This window comes from Serinus canaria, chromosome 1A, assembly GCF_022539315.1.
Source record: "Serinus canaria isolate serCan28SL12 chromosome 1A, serCan2020, whole genome shotgun sequence".
Classification (NCBI taxonomy): Eukaryota; Metazoa; Chordata; class Aves; order Passeriformes; family Fringillidae; genus Serinus; species Serinus canaria.
This window is the reverse complement of record NC_066314.1, coordinates 46,189,234-46,204,478: the sequence shown is the minus strand read 5'-3', so window position 1 is coordinate 46,204,478 and position 15,245 is coordinate 46,189,234. Positions and strand designations below refer to the sequence as shown.

At 43.1% G+C, this 15,245-nt stretch overlaps 1 long non-coding RNA gene across 1 annotated transcript; it reads right to left on the bottom strand.

Annotated features, from left to right (window-relative positions):
• Positions 1 to 10,696: 10,696 nt before the first annotated feature.
• Positions 10,697 to 15,245, bottom strand: LOC127060429 (uncharacterized). The gene is made up of 3 exons (XR_007779489.1): positions 15,164 to 15,245; positions 13,697 to 13,786; positions 10,697 to 11,156 (listed from the first exon to the last, which is right to left on the bottom strand). It is a non-coding gene; the product is annotated as an uncharacterized LOC127060429 (long non-coding RNA).

The window sequence follows — 15,245 nt, the reverse complement described above, 5'->3', positions numbered from 1 at the left end:
ATGGAGACTGGGAGAAATCTAAAGCATGTGTGCATGTTTGCACTGGGTTGAGGGACCTCAGACAAACCAAGTCTTCATTTTTGGGACATGAAGTGACATTTAGGCTCCTCCTTGCCTCCAGGGACAGAGTCTCACTGAGTCATGAGTAGGTATTTAAATCACTAGCACCGAGGAGAAAAACTTACAGGGAACTTGGGCTTCATGGAGGAAAAGGCTGCTCAGACTGTTGGGGGCAGCTCTCAGCAAGCAAATGCTCATGAAAGTTGGTTCAATACAAGCACTGATACCGTTCTGCTGGCTTTTAAATATTTGAACTGCATGCTGGAAGGTGTTTGAGCATTCACATCTGAGCACCAGGCCTAAATGAAGCTGCTGCTCATTGCAGCACAATTAGCATTTGTACAGAGAAATGGGAGCAGAGCAGGGCTGGTCTTCACTGCCGACTCAAATTAACTTTGCAATGTTGTAAGTTGAATGTTGCCTTTACATAAAGTCCTGCTGACACACAATAACCTCACTCAAGCATGCTGTAGAACAGATACAAGACAGAGAAGTGTTGCCAGCCTTCACACACCTTCCCATAAATTCCATGCATGAAAAAAGGATGAAGTTCTGCCAGAATTCACAGAGAAGTGGTTTACAGAAAAATCTCCTTTTCTGGTAACTGCAACCCAGACCAAAATGATCCCCACAGTTCTCAGCCTCAGCAGTCTGTTAGAAGCTCCCCTTTCTCTTTTACCTTTCAGCAGAAGCAGCAGAAGCAAAAACTTTCTCTTTTCCCCCCAAGCCGTGTGTCGGTGCACATCAGTAGGGGGTGGCACGCTGCCAGATCGCTCTGCAGCACAAGTTTAATCCTGCTCACACGTGTGCATGTGACTGCATGGCTGTCAAACCACACAGGGCACATGGTGCACTGGTCACTGTCCTTTTCTGAAGTTTATGTCACCGGGGCAGAGTGGATGACACCTGAGCTCTCCCAAGGCCCAGCAGCATGAAGTTAACCCCTTGTGTTCCTCTGACCCCATCGGAGAGGGCAGAAGGGGTGTGTGGCAGGCCAGCACCCTGCAGCCTGGGGCTGTGCCAGCCTGGGTGCCATGAGGACAGCCCAGAAGGGAGGGCTGAACCAGCCAGCCGAGGCTTCACAGCAGCACACAATCCCAGATGCCAGCTTACACTGGCAGATTGGCACTTGGCATCCTTGCTTGAGCATGGCACAGCAGCCTGTGGTGCCACTCTCCATTGCTCTACCTCCCTCGAGATCACCTCAGAGCGAAATCCTTCAGAAAAATAGCTCTAAAATAGCTCTGCTCGGACACTGCCAATGCTCCACTGAAAGGTCCAAGGCTCACAGGATGCATTTGCCTGCCTGGATCGAGAAGAGAAGCTGAGATCCATCCCCTGGCCTTCTCTGACAGACTGCTACCATCTCGTGGCCATTCTTGTTCTCTCTGTTGGCAGCAGCGCCCGACCTCTTTAAAAGCTTATTGTGTTTTTTCCGGTCCTCTTACCTGTTCCACTAGAAAATAATTCTTTGGGAGAGAAGCAGCAAACCCAAAGCACTTTAGATGTTCTGTGATAGCGTAAAAATAATAAGATTAAAGAAAAACCTGTCCAAAACATCTTTCATAAAGTTTACACAAGGATCTGAAAATAGCACCTATCACTTCATTTTGCAAAAGCAAATACAATTCTTTTAAGGAAATATAACGCAGATCCTTTAAAAAAATTAATAATTTGTGAAGAACAATTTCTTTAATATCACACAAAGCTTTAGTGCCCTCATCCTGAATTTCTGTCATTGTTGATTCAATCAGGAACAAATTAAGACTTAGAAAAACAGTTTGCAATATAAAGCTTCAAGAAAACATTTTAAATCAAGCTGCTACCGGCACAAGCATTTTTTTCCCAAGAAAGAATACAAAAATTCTCACCAGAGGTACCCAGATTTCCTGGGGATCCCAGACTAAAGTTTAGGCTGTGAAGTTCCCCATGTCAGCAGCAAACCTTAGAGCTCATGTAAGGGATAATGCTGCCCAGTGGACAAGACAGATTTATGACACAGTTTTCCTTGGCAGTTCTTCCACTCCAAACTCTGAGCAGTCACTCCTGCCTCCTACCCCTGCCCTCTCTGCTTCTCCTGTTCACCTCTCCAAGCAAAGGATGGACTCTTAGCAAAACACTGCAGCTTGCACACAATTCTGATTGAGATGATGCTTTTTTTTAGTGTCACGATGATAGAAATAAAATTGAAATAAGAGCATATGACTGAGTTTATTTGGTTCATGATTAGATTACATAAATTGTTGTTTATGCAAGGGAAGTAAATCTGATCATTCAATTGGCATTTGGGGAAAAGAAATAAGCCATTCTGGAAATCACACCTGCTTGCCTCTCAGGACCGTCTTCCCTTCAGAGAGAGAAACTCATCCAGGGCTTTCCAGCGCTGAAGGTGCAGAGTCTGACTCTAGAGGGGGTTGTGTCACCATACGCGGAGTGTGACTCTGACAGGGTGGAGGAAACTCTCCCGGCTGTATGAAGCAGCACTGGTCATGTGCAGACTGATAGAACCATGACAAACACAACTCCCGATAACGGAGGTCGTGGCATTTGTCTTGTGGCAGCAAACAGCAGAACTCCCCTGAGTGTTTAGCCCTGGAGAATGTTTGTGGAGCTCATAGGTTTTCTGTTACATCCATGGTCAAGAGCACACAGAAACATGTTGAGCACTCTAAGAAGAAGGTTTGAATTCTCCCTCTTCTGCTTAGGACAGAACACATCACCCACAGCCCCTTCTGGGGCCGTGTATCCCCTTTGTGACTTGCTTTGGGCAAGTCCAGGGGGCTGGACAGCCATCCCTACCTGCAATTCAGAGAAGTTCTGGGGATGTGTTTTCACACATAACCTGCTTGCACTCCTGTGTCAGCCAAGGAACTCACCACTGGTGCCTCTGTAACCAGTGGAGGAAAAGCAGGTCTTCCAGAGAGCAAACCCGAGCAGATCCAAAATTCAGTGCTCTAAACTGTAACTCATGAGTACATCACCTTCCTGGACAACAGAGGAAGCTGGAGGAGTCTAGCCAGTTTGCTTAGGTGCCTGTGACCTCCAACACCACAGCTATCCCTGAACTCCTGTGCAAATTGTCCTTTCTGTGGGGCCTTCCTCAGATAACCCACCAGACCTTGCTGCTCGTGCCTCCTCAGCTCCCTGTCTCAGTTACACAGGGGCAGGAGGATCACCCGGGAATGGGGCAGCACATGGATTACAGACACTAGGTCTGGTTCTTCTGCAGGCCATAAAACAAACCAAGAGGCAGCTCTTCTCTGGAGATAAACAAAATCAAACCAGCCTCCTATGGACTTTCAATTTTATTTTAGTATTTAAATTTAATTGGTTTAGCATGAAGACTCCCCCCTAGCTAATTTGTGACAAAAGATAGTCAGCACTGTTCTTACATATTAAGACCCTTTCAATTATTCCCCTGCATTTTCCCTGTAAAACCTCAAGATGATGGATAAGGAAAGGGGAAATATATTAGTGATCACATTACTGTGATGCTGTAAACAAAATTGGGAATTGATCTACTCATACTTAATGGTTCTTGACCTAGGTGAGCATTTAGCTCAGTCTCACCTTGCAGCTCACCCTTCACCACCAGTTTATGAGCCAGGCCTCCCTGGGAGTTAGGTATCCACTACAGGTTAGAAATGGGTTCTTTAGTTTTGTTTTTAATTCCTTTACTTCTCATATATGATGTCATCTACACGTGAAACCAGATCCTTCCGATGAAAATATTCTGTTTATTATGGGGCTTTGTCTGTTGTGAAGAGGATTTAATCTAGAAACCAGACCTAAAGCAATGAGAATTTTTTTCCTAGTAAAAAATCAGCACTACTGGTGCTGGTATCTGATACAGACCCAAAGCAAATACAAAGTCACATGAAACCAAACTCCTGTCTTTTGGCCTGATATAAGGAGATAGTGGAAGGATAGGGAATGCTTTGGAAAGGGATCCTTTCATATCTGTGATCCTATGACCAGTGACTAGCCCTGAGCAGTGCTGCAGTCAGTGCACAGTACCAGCAGTCCCAACCATCCAATTAATGGATTTTATTCAAAGCCTTTTCTCTGCCTGCCATGTTTTCATTCGAGTGGCCTTTCCCAACTTCCAAGAATTCCTTGCTGGCAAGCAAGTAACCCCCACTGACTTCAGATGTCTCCCTGTTACCCCTAAAGTGCAGTTTGTCCAGATGTATGCCTGCATTTCTGCACAGAACTCCTCCTTGTTCCTGCTGTCTGCATGAGCCTATGTTTGCACCACACAAAGGCAAACAAAATAAAACAAAATAGCCATCCATGTCAATTAGAGAAATTGCTGTCACAGCTAAATTAAGTGAAACAACTGCAGGCAGATAAAGTTCAGACTTTAGTCCTGAGGCCTTACAGATTCAGTACAAATGTCATGTCCAGTCATTAGCAATGTCAGCACTGTACTTCAGGGTCACAGGGTTAAATGGGAATGTCAGCTCATTGACTTTATGCAGTTTGTACAGAAGTTCTAGTGCAAGCCTATTTTGAGACAGTGAAGACTAAGGCAGTTTGTGTGCTTCATATATACAACAAACTGCAATTCAGAAATGATAAAATAAAAATTGGAAATGCACAGAGGTGGGACTGAGAGTGGATACTCACTACCCCTGAATCACTGAACACTGCAACAGGTGGGGACACAATGCTGCCAGAGCAAACTCCTGACAAAGGAGGTTTTATCTAGAAGTGATTTATTCAGGAGAAGACATGAACAGCCTAAGAAACCTTGCTATCAGACATAGGCAGATGAAGAGCTTGCTTTGATCTTCTTTACAAATATAATTCAAAACCTGATCAATGTAATTTTGTAATTAATCGATGTAATTTTCCATGTAATTTAAAAGCATTTGGGGATAAATTATATTGCTATAGATGGGGAAGCAAACTAGTCACAGTTACACACATCTTCATCTTCTTTAAGCTCTGCTTGTCCTGTTACTTATCCCAGAAGTCCAGCTCAGCTCAAGCCATTGTTCTCAGTGAAAAACAACATGAACCAGCTTAAAATGAGTTTGTTGAGAAAATATGAGCAAAGAATGAGAAGAGCCAAAAGAGAAAGTGAAAAATTTGAGAGCTGTGTAACTGCAACATCAACGCTGAAGTCTGTGTTGGAAGAATATTTTGTTTTTGCCAAAATTTATAAACAAAACCTGGTCAGATTGGATCAGTTCTTGAATACAGACTTCTCTGTTTGGCAAGGATTCATTGGACAGAGTTGAAGGAATTAGTTGCCTTATTTCACTGCCACCGGTTGAGCATCAGATTTATTTATTCTTTCCTGTGTTTGCTACGTTGATCCAGTTGCCTTGGATGAACTTGGAACTTCTGGCAGTTGTTGATTTTGGGATACTTTAACATGGATAAGAAAGGATTATAATACTTTTGCAATCCTAGGATAACTAGTTGTGGCCACGAAATGTTCAGAAGCACAAAACTGAAAGGGATTTGGTACCTTTCTTGAGGCAAATACAGTTAGTAAAGGCTTGTAACACAGAGAAAAGCACTGGTTCTCTTGGAGATTAGTTCATTTAGAAAGCTGCTGCTTCTACAGGATGGGCATTTTACCTGTCATGAGTAGGTTGCTACGCTTGGTGCCCAGGAGAACTGGTAAGTGCTGTGCAGGAAGGAGCCTCTGTCCTTTGCAACTGGGCATGCTAATCTCCTGCAAGGGATAAGATGTGGAGGAGGACTCTGAATCTCAGCTCCCTGCCTTTCTGCAAACAAGGACAGGGATCTCTCTTACAGTCTTTTAGTTGCTGTTCTTTAAAAATGCAACTTTCCATGATTTTATTACTGACAAGCAACTGGAAGGGAATCTTGTTTCAGCCTGTACAGCTCTCCAGCTGTAGTGGGTGTTGTGGCATTGTGACTCTCAGCCTTCTTTAATGAAACTTTCCAACCAAGGAGAAGAAAATGCTGCCTTGAAGTGTGGCCAGCTGTCCCTCCTGCTCCTGAGGAAAGACATGCAGGCAGTTACAAGCAGGTAGTAACCCCTGGCATGGCAAGCATGAAGCTGCAGTAGAACATGGGGGCTTGCTTGGCACTGAATGTGTTCTCTAGGTGATGATCATACACACAGACTCAGCACATTTCTGAAGCACCTCCTTTTAAAGCATAGTGTGGAGAATGTTGCACTTATTACTAGGAGTTCTAATCAAGACACCATTAGCATTACTGTCATGCTTGGTGAGATGAGGCATCCTCTCCCAGCAGCTGCTTAGACTTTGATCTACACCACTGTGAATCAGATTCGCCCCTGGTTCACTGCAGGGTGCTTTCTCATGGCCTTGCACATCATTTGACACTGCCTGCTGCTACAGTGCTAGCCAGCATCACACTGTTTGTGTGCTCTCTGCCTGCAGATTCTGTGTTTGAGTCCTGGCTGACCCCACACTGACCTCCACACCAGCACACACACACACACACGCAGTGGTACTACTTCCAAGCAAGCAATGTGCAGGCAGGGATGCTTCAGTGCTTCACTGCTGACAGCTTCAGCAAGTAAACAGCCTGTGCAAACATGGCTTGTGGCCACTGCTGCACTCAGAAACCAGCACTAAGGAACAGCACAAGAAATGCCTGGTAAAGGACTGGAAATAAACCAAGTATTGCAAAAACAGTGTAGGGCAATACAGATATTATTATTTCTCAGTCACTGGGATGTTCCAGTTCCCTCACCAAGACACCTGCTACTTTTCCTACTGCTATCCTTACACCTCCAACAACCTGCAGGAGTACCTGGTGGCCGTCTCTAAAGGCCCAGTGGGGTCTCAGTTCTGCAAGATTCACATCTTACGCTGCTCACTGTGAAACACAGTGCATGTTTTAACTACCACCACCTCTACCCCCCTCCAAAAATGGCAAGGGCACTGAGCAGAAGGCTGCAATACTGACAGTGAGGCTGCATCCAGGAGGAACTAAGAATTCCTGGATAACAAAGGGCTTTATGGATTTCATTCTTGGTGACTCAAGAAAAACTCAACTCCTGCAGGACAATTTTGTCTTAAAAGCAGTACCTATATTTAATCTGGGTGGTTGGATTGTGGGAAATCACCACTGCATTTTAACAGGCCAGGAGCTGTACTTCAAATACAGATCTATTGTGAAGAAATGTTCCCCTTCCTGATATAACTAAATGTGATATAACTAACCTGGTATAACTAAAGTATGGTCAAAATGAAATCTTATTTTCTTTCCCTTTAGAATATCCTATTCTCCTTTCCACTATATCTTTGTTAGTTTGATGTCTCTATGTCCCTTATTGTTTCGGCATTGTTTACATCTTTGCACTGCACCCAAGCCTTTCTGATTGCCTTTTTTAGGTTAAGTTTCTTTTCAGAATGGGTTATTTTTTCTTCAGTATTGTGAAGGTTTTCTTTTAATATATTTTCTCTTTTCTGGTAATATCTTCAGAGTAAAAGAGTAGAAAAGAACAATGCCTTGTTCTTCAAGACATTTTCAATGTATTTCTCCCCATGTCCTCTGCAAAAATCTACTTATCAAATTCCTTATTTCTTTCATTTTCTTCTTTTCTGGCATACAACCACTTTTGAGAATGAAGTTAGGTTTAGAATAGATCCCAGATGTCCTTTTGATAGCAAAGATGCCAAGTTTGCTGTATGTTTTGTTACAAATGGCTTTGATTTCTTGTGCAGACTTACAAAGACATTGATGGATATAAAATTAAACCTTCTGTATTAAACTAAACCCCAAACCAGTAAACTAAATCTCTCCAGTTTAACTTCTATAACAAACTAACACAAAAAAGACTCTTGTGCAGAAAGCCAGCATCAGAATTAGTACATTTAATGCTTTTCACCTTGTTACAGCCTGTTTTGAATAATGTTTGTGTTCTTTCAAATGAATGCTTTGGCCTGTAGATCCCTAACCTACAGGAAACTGATGCTTCAGGCTGCAGACTAAACATCCCTTTCCTTATGAAAGACTTGGAGTCCATAGGACAGCATTTCCACATGTATTCTTGGACAACTGTGTTAATGACAAGCAGGTAAAGGAAGTTTCCCCTACACCCTTTTTCCTGCCTCATCAGTCCAGCTGTAAAAAACATAATAGTCTGTAGGTTTATAGCAATAATAAATTTGATAAGTGCTTTCTCTGAGCAATAAACTAAATTTGTGGTATTTCTTACTATTATCTCTGCATGAGAAGGCAGTGAAACAGCAAGCGAGGGTAAATTCCAAGGCCCTGAATTTTGATGTGTTAAACTGGAATTCCAGGTAACTTAGAACTATTCAGGTATGCCACAATTTATTATATCTTCTCTGTCTCTCATAAAGAATGCCAGAGTAAATATTGGAAGTGTTACTAAACTGGACTTTCAAGAGTCACACTATTCAGTTTAACACCTTTTAAAAGCTTGCACACAAACCTTATGATCAAACCTTAATAGTCAGTTCACTGGAAGAAGCAAAGCACTGTATCTATGCCAGGTGGCCTTTCTGAGGAGAAAAAAACTGTGGTGCTACAGAGCTTGGTCTATTGCATCACTCAAACCAATATGCTGTTTTTTCTGCAGCCTTACATTTTGCAGATCAATCTAGGCACAGTGAAAGGTGCATGATTTGGTTTTGTGTGGTTTTATTTCATTCACCATGGAAGACACTATTCTGATTGCTTTCAGCCAAAGTGGGGAAGCTCAGGGTAACTGACAGCAGAGCAAGGATCTGTATGCTGACCAAATGACACACCTATTAAACATCATCAGCTCCTCTGGGGTTGGGATTGAAGGTACTTGAGACGATAGTTCGTGTTCAGACTTAGTTGTTTATTGTTTCTTATTAGTGTTACAGCCTCACAGCTGTGAGTTCTGTAGTCTTTCAGTAGTAAGGTACAAAATGGTTAACCATCTCTTGCTATAAGGGCTTTTAAGGTTAAACTATCCAAATAAGAAATGATACCTAGATTATTTTCCTTTTTAACTCAATAACTAATCCTTTGAAGCCCACAATGTGAACTTTTCTGTTTAGTCACCTAAACTTATGAAGAAGAAGGAAGAAGAAAGTAAAGAACAACAACCTGTTTCTGCCTTAAAACTTTCATTTTGTTTCATTTTTATTACCATATTTTAAAACCTTAAATTCTAAGTTTTCTATTCTGTGTTATTACACACTTCTAACTAACTACACACCCTCAATTCTAGTGTTATCAATCAATTTTGGAAGCCTTCTCCACAGCTCAGGTTAAATGTAGTGTTCTCTTGTGGGTCTGTGCCTTTCAGCACAGGAAGTTTAAAATTCTCAGCATGCAGGGTTCCAACACTCCTTCTGTGTAGACTGTGAGATCAGAGGTGCAGGTGATTTTAGAGAGGTGAGCCTTGTGTGTTATGAAGATCTTTGGCCCTAACAACGGCATTTATTAGGGAATAGAACTTTTGTACGTTTCTCTTTTGGGGAAACATTAATAGGTTGGATCTAGCTCATCAAATTTAAGATACCCACAGTATAGAAGTCAAGATGTGAGCAACACCCCTGGTGCTGAAATGCAAAGAAATAAAAAGACATGTGCATAAATTTAGATTAAATATCAGGAAAAAAATCTTCACTACGAGGGTGAGGACTCACCAGAGCAGGTTGGCCAGAGAAGCTGTTGATGCTTCAGCCCTGGAAGTGTTCAAGGTAGGTTGGGTGGGACTTGGAGCAACCTGGTCTAGTGGAAGGTATCCCTGCCCATGGCAGGGGAGGTGAGAGATCTTAAAGATCACCGAGTTCCACCAGACCACTCTGTGATTCTGTGGTGGTTCTGTGATCTTGGTGCATCGTCAGAGAACAAGTCAGATGAGCAGTGCAGAGCAGAAGTATTCATTTTCCCTGTAGCTTAACCCTGCTCATCCAGAAGGCAGTTTTTGTTCCAAGCAAGGTGACTTTCACCTGTCAGCTTCTGCAGTACAGCTGAGCAGGCAGTCCCAGGGTCAGGATGGGGAGGGCACAGGCACTGAGCACAAGGAGTGTCATGCTCAGTGCTTTGGTGTCAGTCGCAGTTTGTGCTCAGGAGCTGTGAGCTCCTCTCACACCTGCAGAAGAGCCATCACAGTGTCACTAAGGGCCCTTGCCTACATCTAAGCTCACAGACAAATGTAGCCTCAGATTTCAAAGAGTCATTTCACAGGAGGACAAGGAGACATTTTATTTTTCTGTAACCTGTATTTACTTGTTTTCCTGAGATAAAAAGGGTCGAAGCATGTTTTTCTCCTTGTTTACTTGGTGTTTGTTCCTTTCGTGCTTGTGATTGACATACTATTACTCAAGAGGTTTCCCACAGATATGCAAAGCAAACTCCTTCGAGTAAATGACTTTTAGAAAGCTTAGGGATGAAGTTTAGCCAACAATAATAATTCCTGTAAATTGTTGCTTCCTGTTTGTGACATAAATACTGTAAACAAACAACAGAAAAAAAGGAAAACTTAGCAGAGGAGGAGATGTTCAGGACTGAACACCACTTTGGCTGCCTAAGAGCCTGAGGCTGTGTAAGGCTATGATTACCAAGACCTATAAACACCAGTATGCATTGCAAAACTGTTTGTCAGGTCGAGCTTCACTAGGTCCTGTTCAGTTATTTTGGTGCTAAAATACAAGCAAAGACATATTTCATGCAATGAAATTGTATGGATTGCATTCATACATCTAACAATGAATAAAGTTCTTTTGCTGGATGTGTACCAGGAGCAAAACATGTCAGGGCAATGCCAGTACTATGCAAAGCAAGTAAGATATTTAGATTAAATATTAGTTTATCAAATCGATCATGATCCCTTCAAGAAACTTCTTCTCTTCTTCTCATGATTATGTATGTGCATTTCCCCATGTGGATCCACTCCAGTGACTAAGTTTATTAGATCAAAAGACTTGACAAAATTTCTGTTGTTGATCTTGATGAAAGCTGTTAAATGCTTTTGAAAAAAGGTGAACAGCAAGGAGTATCACAGCTGCAGTAGAACTTTTGACAGAAATTCTTTCTGGAGCTTTACGTAGCCCTCAATGACACTTTGCTGATTTTCAGCCTAGAAAACTGTATGGCCTCAAGATGTAAAACAGGAGCACTGTTATTGTTGCCTAGAGAAAGCAAACAAGCAAACTGTTATTTGGAAAGAAGTCACATTGATATTTCAGTGGGTGATATTTTTTTAATGTACATACACTTTAGAATGCTGACTGCTTTGTTAATGCTTTCATTAGTTCAAGAGGTAGACAAGTATTTCCTGACTTTTGGCATTTTATGCCAATTCTTCTTTTCAGAAGCCCAAACATATGAAAAACAGAGCAGTGGCAATTAGTGCTACTGAGAAAGCATAGCTGTCCAGTTCCCAGACTAAAAATAAACAAGCCATACTGAGTAGGAAGTGAGCTCCCTTGTCAATATGAGATGTTTGTATGCAGATTCATAAATATTTGCTAAAAGGAACTGCATAAGGGATTCAACCCTCAGCAGCTTTCTTACATGTACTCCTGGCATTGGGATTATCATGTTTATTTGTTGGTTTGGGTTGTTGAGGCTTTTTTAATTTGTAACTGTAATATTCCCCTATGAATCAAAATGGTTACCAAGACACCAGAAAAAACCCCCTAAATTATCAGGAGAACATTTTCACAGCATGGCTAAGAACAGAAGTCATAAAAGCAAAAATACCTGTATTTTTCCTCCCAGGACAAACATGCTGTTTGGGTTTTTGTTTTTTTTTTTTCTGACCAGAGACATATGAAAAATATTCTGACCAGATATATGAAAATTTAATTTAATCACTGTAACTTTACACAAACAAAAAAAAATTTTGTCACCAAAAGAAAAATACCAGCCTTTACAGGGTAACTGTTTTCCCATTAATTATTGAACTCTTACCAAGATTCCCCTGTCCCAGCCTGGTGTACACCCCCTGAACAGCCCCCAAAGTGGCTGACTGATAGACAATAACTTTTTGTCAAACAATCTTTTGGAACTTGTTAGTCATAATAATTCATTCCTGTTTCTATTCTTTTTTCAGAAACTCAAGGCACTACTCTGTTTCACAGACACAAGGCACTGATACTCTGACTAGGATATTTCAAGTACCTGAGACAGTGAAAAAAAGTAAACATTACAAGTTTGTTTGATTCTTTAAATACCAATAAGCCATTTTTTTTTCCTATAACCTCAAACCTCAGTAAAGAGTATGCTCCACAAAGTATGGAGTTCTTTGGCTGGATTTCCTTCAATCTCAGCATTTGAAAGAGCTCATTTTTCTGTAATTTAAACTGTCTTCATCACATTACTCCACTATGATTTACTGATTGACAACAATCTCACTGGAGAAAAAATAAACCCAAGGCAAATTCCAGAGAGGTTAAAAAATATTTTCTCCTATTGGCAATAGGGTACATGCATTAGTAATATTGTGCTCATTGGGCTAAATATTATTAATGAAATTCAATATCAACTGTAAAATGTTTTTGCAGGCTTGGCAGTTCCTCCCCCCAGCTGCAGATTTCATTCCTAGATATAGTGTACTGTAACCAAGGGGAGAAATGTAACAGATCACATTCTTCTAGGCTTTCCCGGAATGGACATTGCTTAGAGGAAGTTTAACAAACAAATAAATAAATATCTCAACTCCTAATATTTTGTTTCTGTGTTTTATAGCCAGACTGGGGTATTATTCCACAGAATCATATGTGGGATAAGTTGTAGTGGTTTACTTTTAAAACAGGAGGGTAAAATCAGCAAAAAGATTTTGCATAGTCCCAGTTCATCTCATGCTTTCCTTAATATTAATATTACTAAACTGCTGAGTGTTTGCTTTAACTGCACAATGAGAAACCAAGTACTGCAGAGCAGTTAATTCCACTTTAAAACCACATAAACCTTCTTAATGCATGCAAAAACGATGTCCATTTCAGGAAAGAATTCCAGGAAGCAACGCCCACAAGGGATTTTAGCAGAAGCTGGCTCCTGGAACACGCTCTCCTTTCCCACCCACAAAAACAGGAAAACAGGACCCAGCAGCCCAAACACTCCATCCAGTCTCTCCTACCTCCAGGCACACACAGGCAGAAGCCCTGCTCTCTTTCCCTTCCCATTCTTTCTCCATGAGACGTGTTGGTGATCATTTCCCTGCGCACCTCATCCCCAGGAGACTTGTCCTTCCCAACCACTCCATCATCAGACCTGGGCACTGGAAGCCCAAGGGGCAGTCAGAGCATCCCTGTAAAATGTCCCCAGGAAGGGGAATGGAAAGGCATACTGCATCCTGCCCAGCCTTCGGGCACAATCCTCCCTGCCCTAACACCTGGAAGGAGAAGGCAGGGAAATACCTGCTAGAGAGGCAGCCAAAGGTGTGGAAGGAAGCCTCCAGAGTCAGAAGGTCACCTGGGACCAAGGGCAATCTGGAGTCAAATTTTAACCGCATTTCTCCCTTTTAGCAGCTATGGCATCCCAGGAGGCATAAAAAGCAGCAGAGACTGAGACCCTGCCTTTCCTGAGGAGACATGGGGCTCCTCAGGAAACACTGAAAAGTGCTTCTGCCACAGGGGCACAATCAGACAACCAGCTCTGGCCAGTGAGATGCCACACCCCAAGAGTAACATTCCCAAATGGTATATTTTAAACATTTAAACATCACCTCCTAAGGGCACAGTAGCCAGCAATTCCAAAATGTTGGAAGTCAAGCAGATGAGGCAGCAGACGAACTTGGCTGAACAGGGATCTTCTCCTGGGAAAAAAGGCCAAAAAGTTAAGGTGTGTGCCCAGTGGAAGCAATGTCAGGTTACATGTGCTGGTGTTGGCACAGCCACCCCTCTAGGGGACAGTGGCTCCAGGGAGAAATGCTCTGGCATGGCAGAGCAGACCCAGTGTGGCAGTCATCCTGATTACCCCTGCAAACAGGACCCCAGTGTGAAAGCAAGGATATTTTTGAAAGAGCTGCTTGTGCCTTCTGCCCATGGCAGTGAAACAGCAGCTTCACTTGTGCTGAGATCAGCTAAAGAGCTGGTTGATCACCAGATAAAAATTATATACCCTTTTTCTCTCTGAATGACAGAAAAATAAACATCCTGTTCCCAAATTGCAAGACCCTCCCTCTTGGGAGCACAAACATGCCCCTGCCAAAGTATGTTACTTCACTGGAACAGAGGTCTTGCTTCAGAAGTCTCTTATTCCTCAGGTTCCCAGCCATCAGCCCCAATGCTAGAAGATGGCCATGTTCAGCCCCAAGGCTTCCTTCTCCCCTTTCAGTTCAGCAGCTCTGGACTGCTGGACTTCATTTGCTGTAAGATTTCTGTCCCCACCCACCAGAGCCCTGCCTAAGCCCCCCATGATCTGAACTCTTTGATGCAGACCCTTGTCCCTCTCCACGCTGAGGTTATTCCACACACAGAGGCACATAGGAAGGCATCCCCCCACCACCACTTGCATGTCTGTCCACTGAGCTTCTCTCAGGACTTCCTCCAGTATTTCTTCCCACTTACTTTGTGCTCTGGGATGTGAGTGCCAGTATTAACAGGCTCACAACATGTGTACCACATGGACATTTCTAGACCATGCCTAAGCATGGAATTACTGGATGAAAATCTGTGAACCGCTTCACGGCTAGGCGTCCCACATGCATAAGCCTCCACCCAGCACACAGCCCTCCTAACAGAGGAGGGCTAACCCCACCACGAAGACTGCTAGTAGGACAAACCATTCCAGATGGGCCCAGGAGGACTAAGGGCAGGAGAGTTTTACCCCTTACAGAACTGGAGGTGTCAGTGGTTCCCTCTAGCAGCAGGCACTGTGGCACCTTGCTCTGTGCCTGCATAAGCACGGCGGCTGCAGGCGAGGGGACAGGGCCAGGCTGTGCCTGGGAAGCAGAGGGAGGGAGGGATCCGTGTCCAAAGTGCAAGAAGGGCCATGTTGGCAGTGCTGAGGTACTGACATCCGTGCTGGGACGGTCAGTCACCTCTAAAGAAGTGTCCAAACGAAACTAAACAAGTTAATCTAAGCCCCCATGGACACCCAAGCTACTCTAACAGCACAACAATCTGGGTGAACTTAGCCCGGTCGTGCTGGTTAGCACAGCGGGAAGAAGGAAAGGAAACGCAAGCCTGACCCTGGCTCAGGTTGTGGAGCTGGGCTTGGCTTGTTTTCTCGGTCACAAGCAGCTGACTCTGTATCGGGAAAGAGCACTGCCC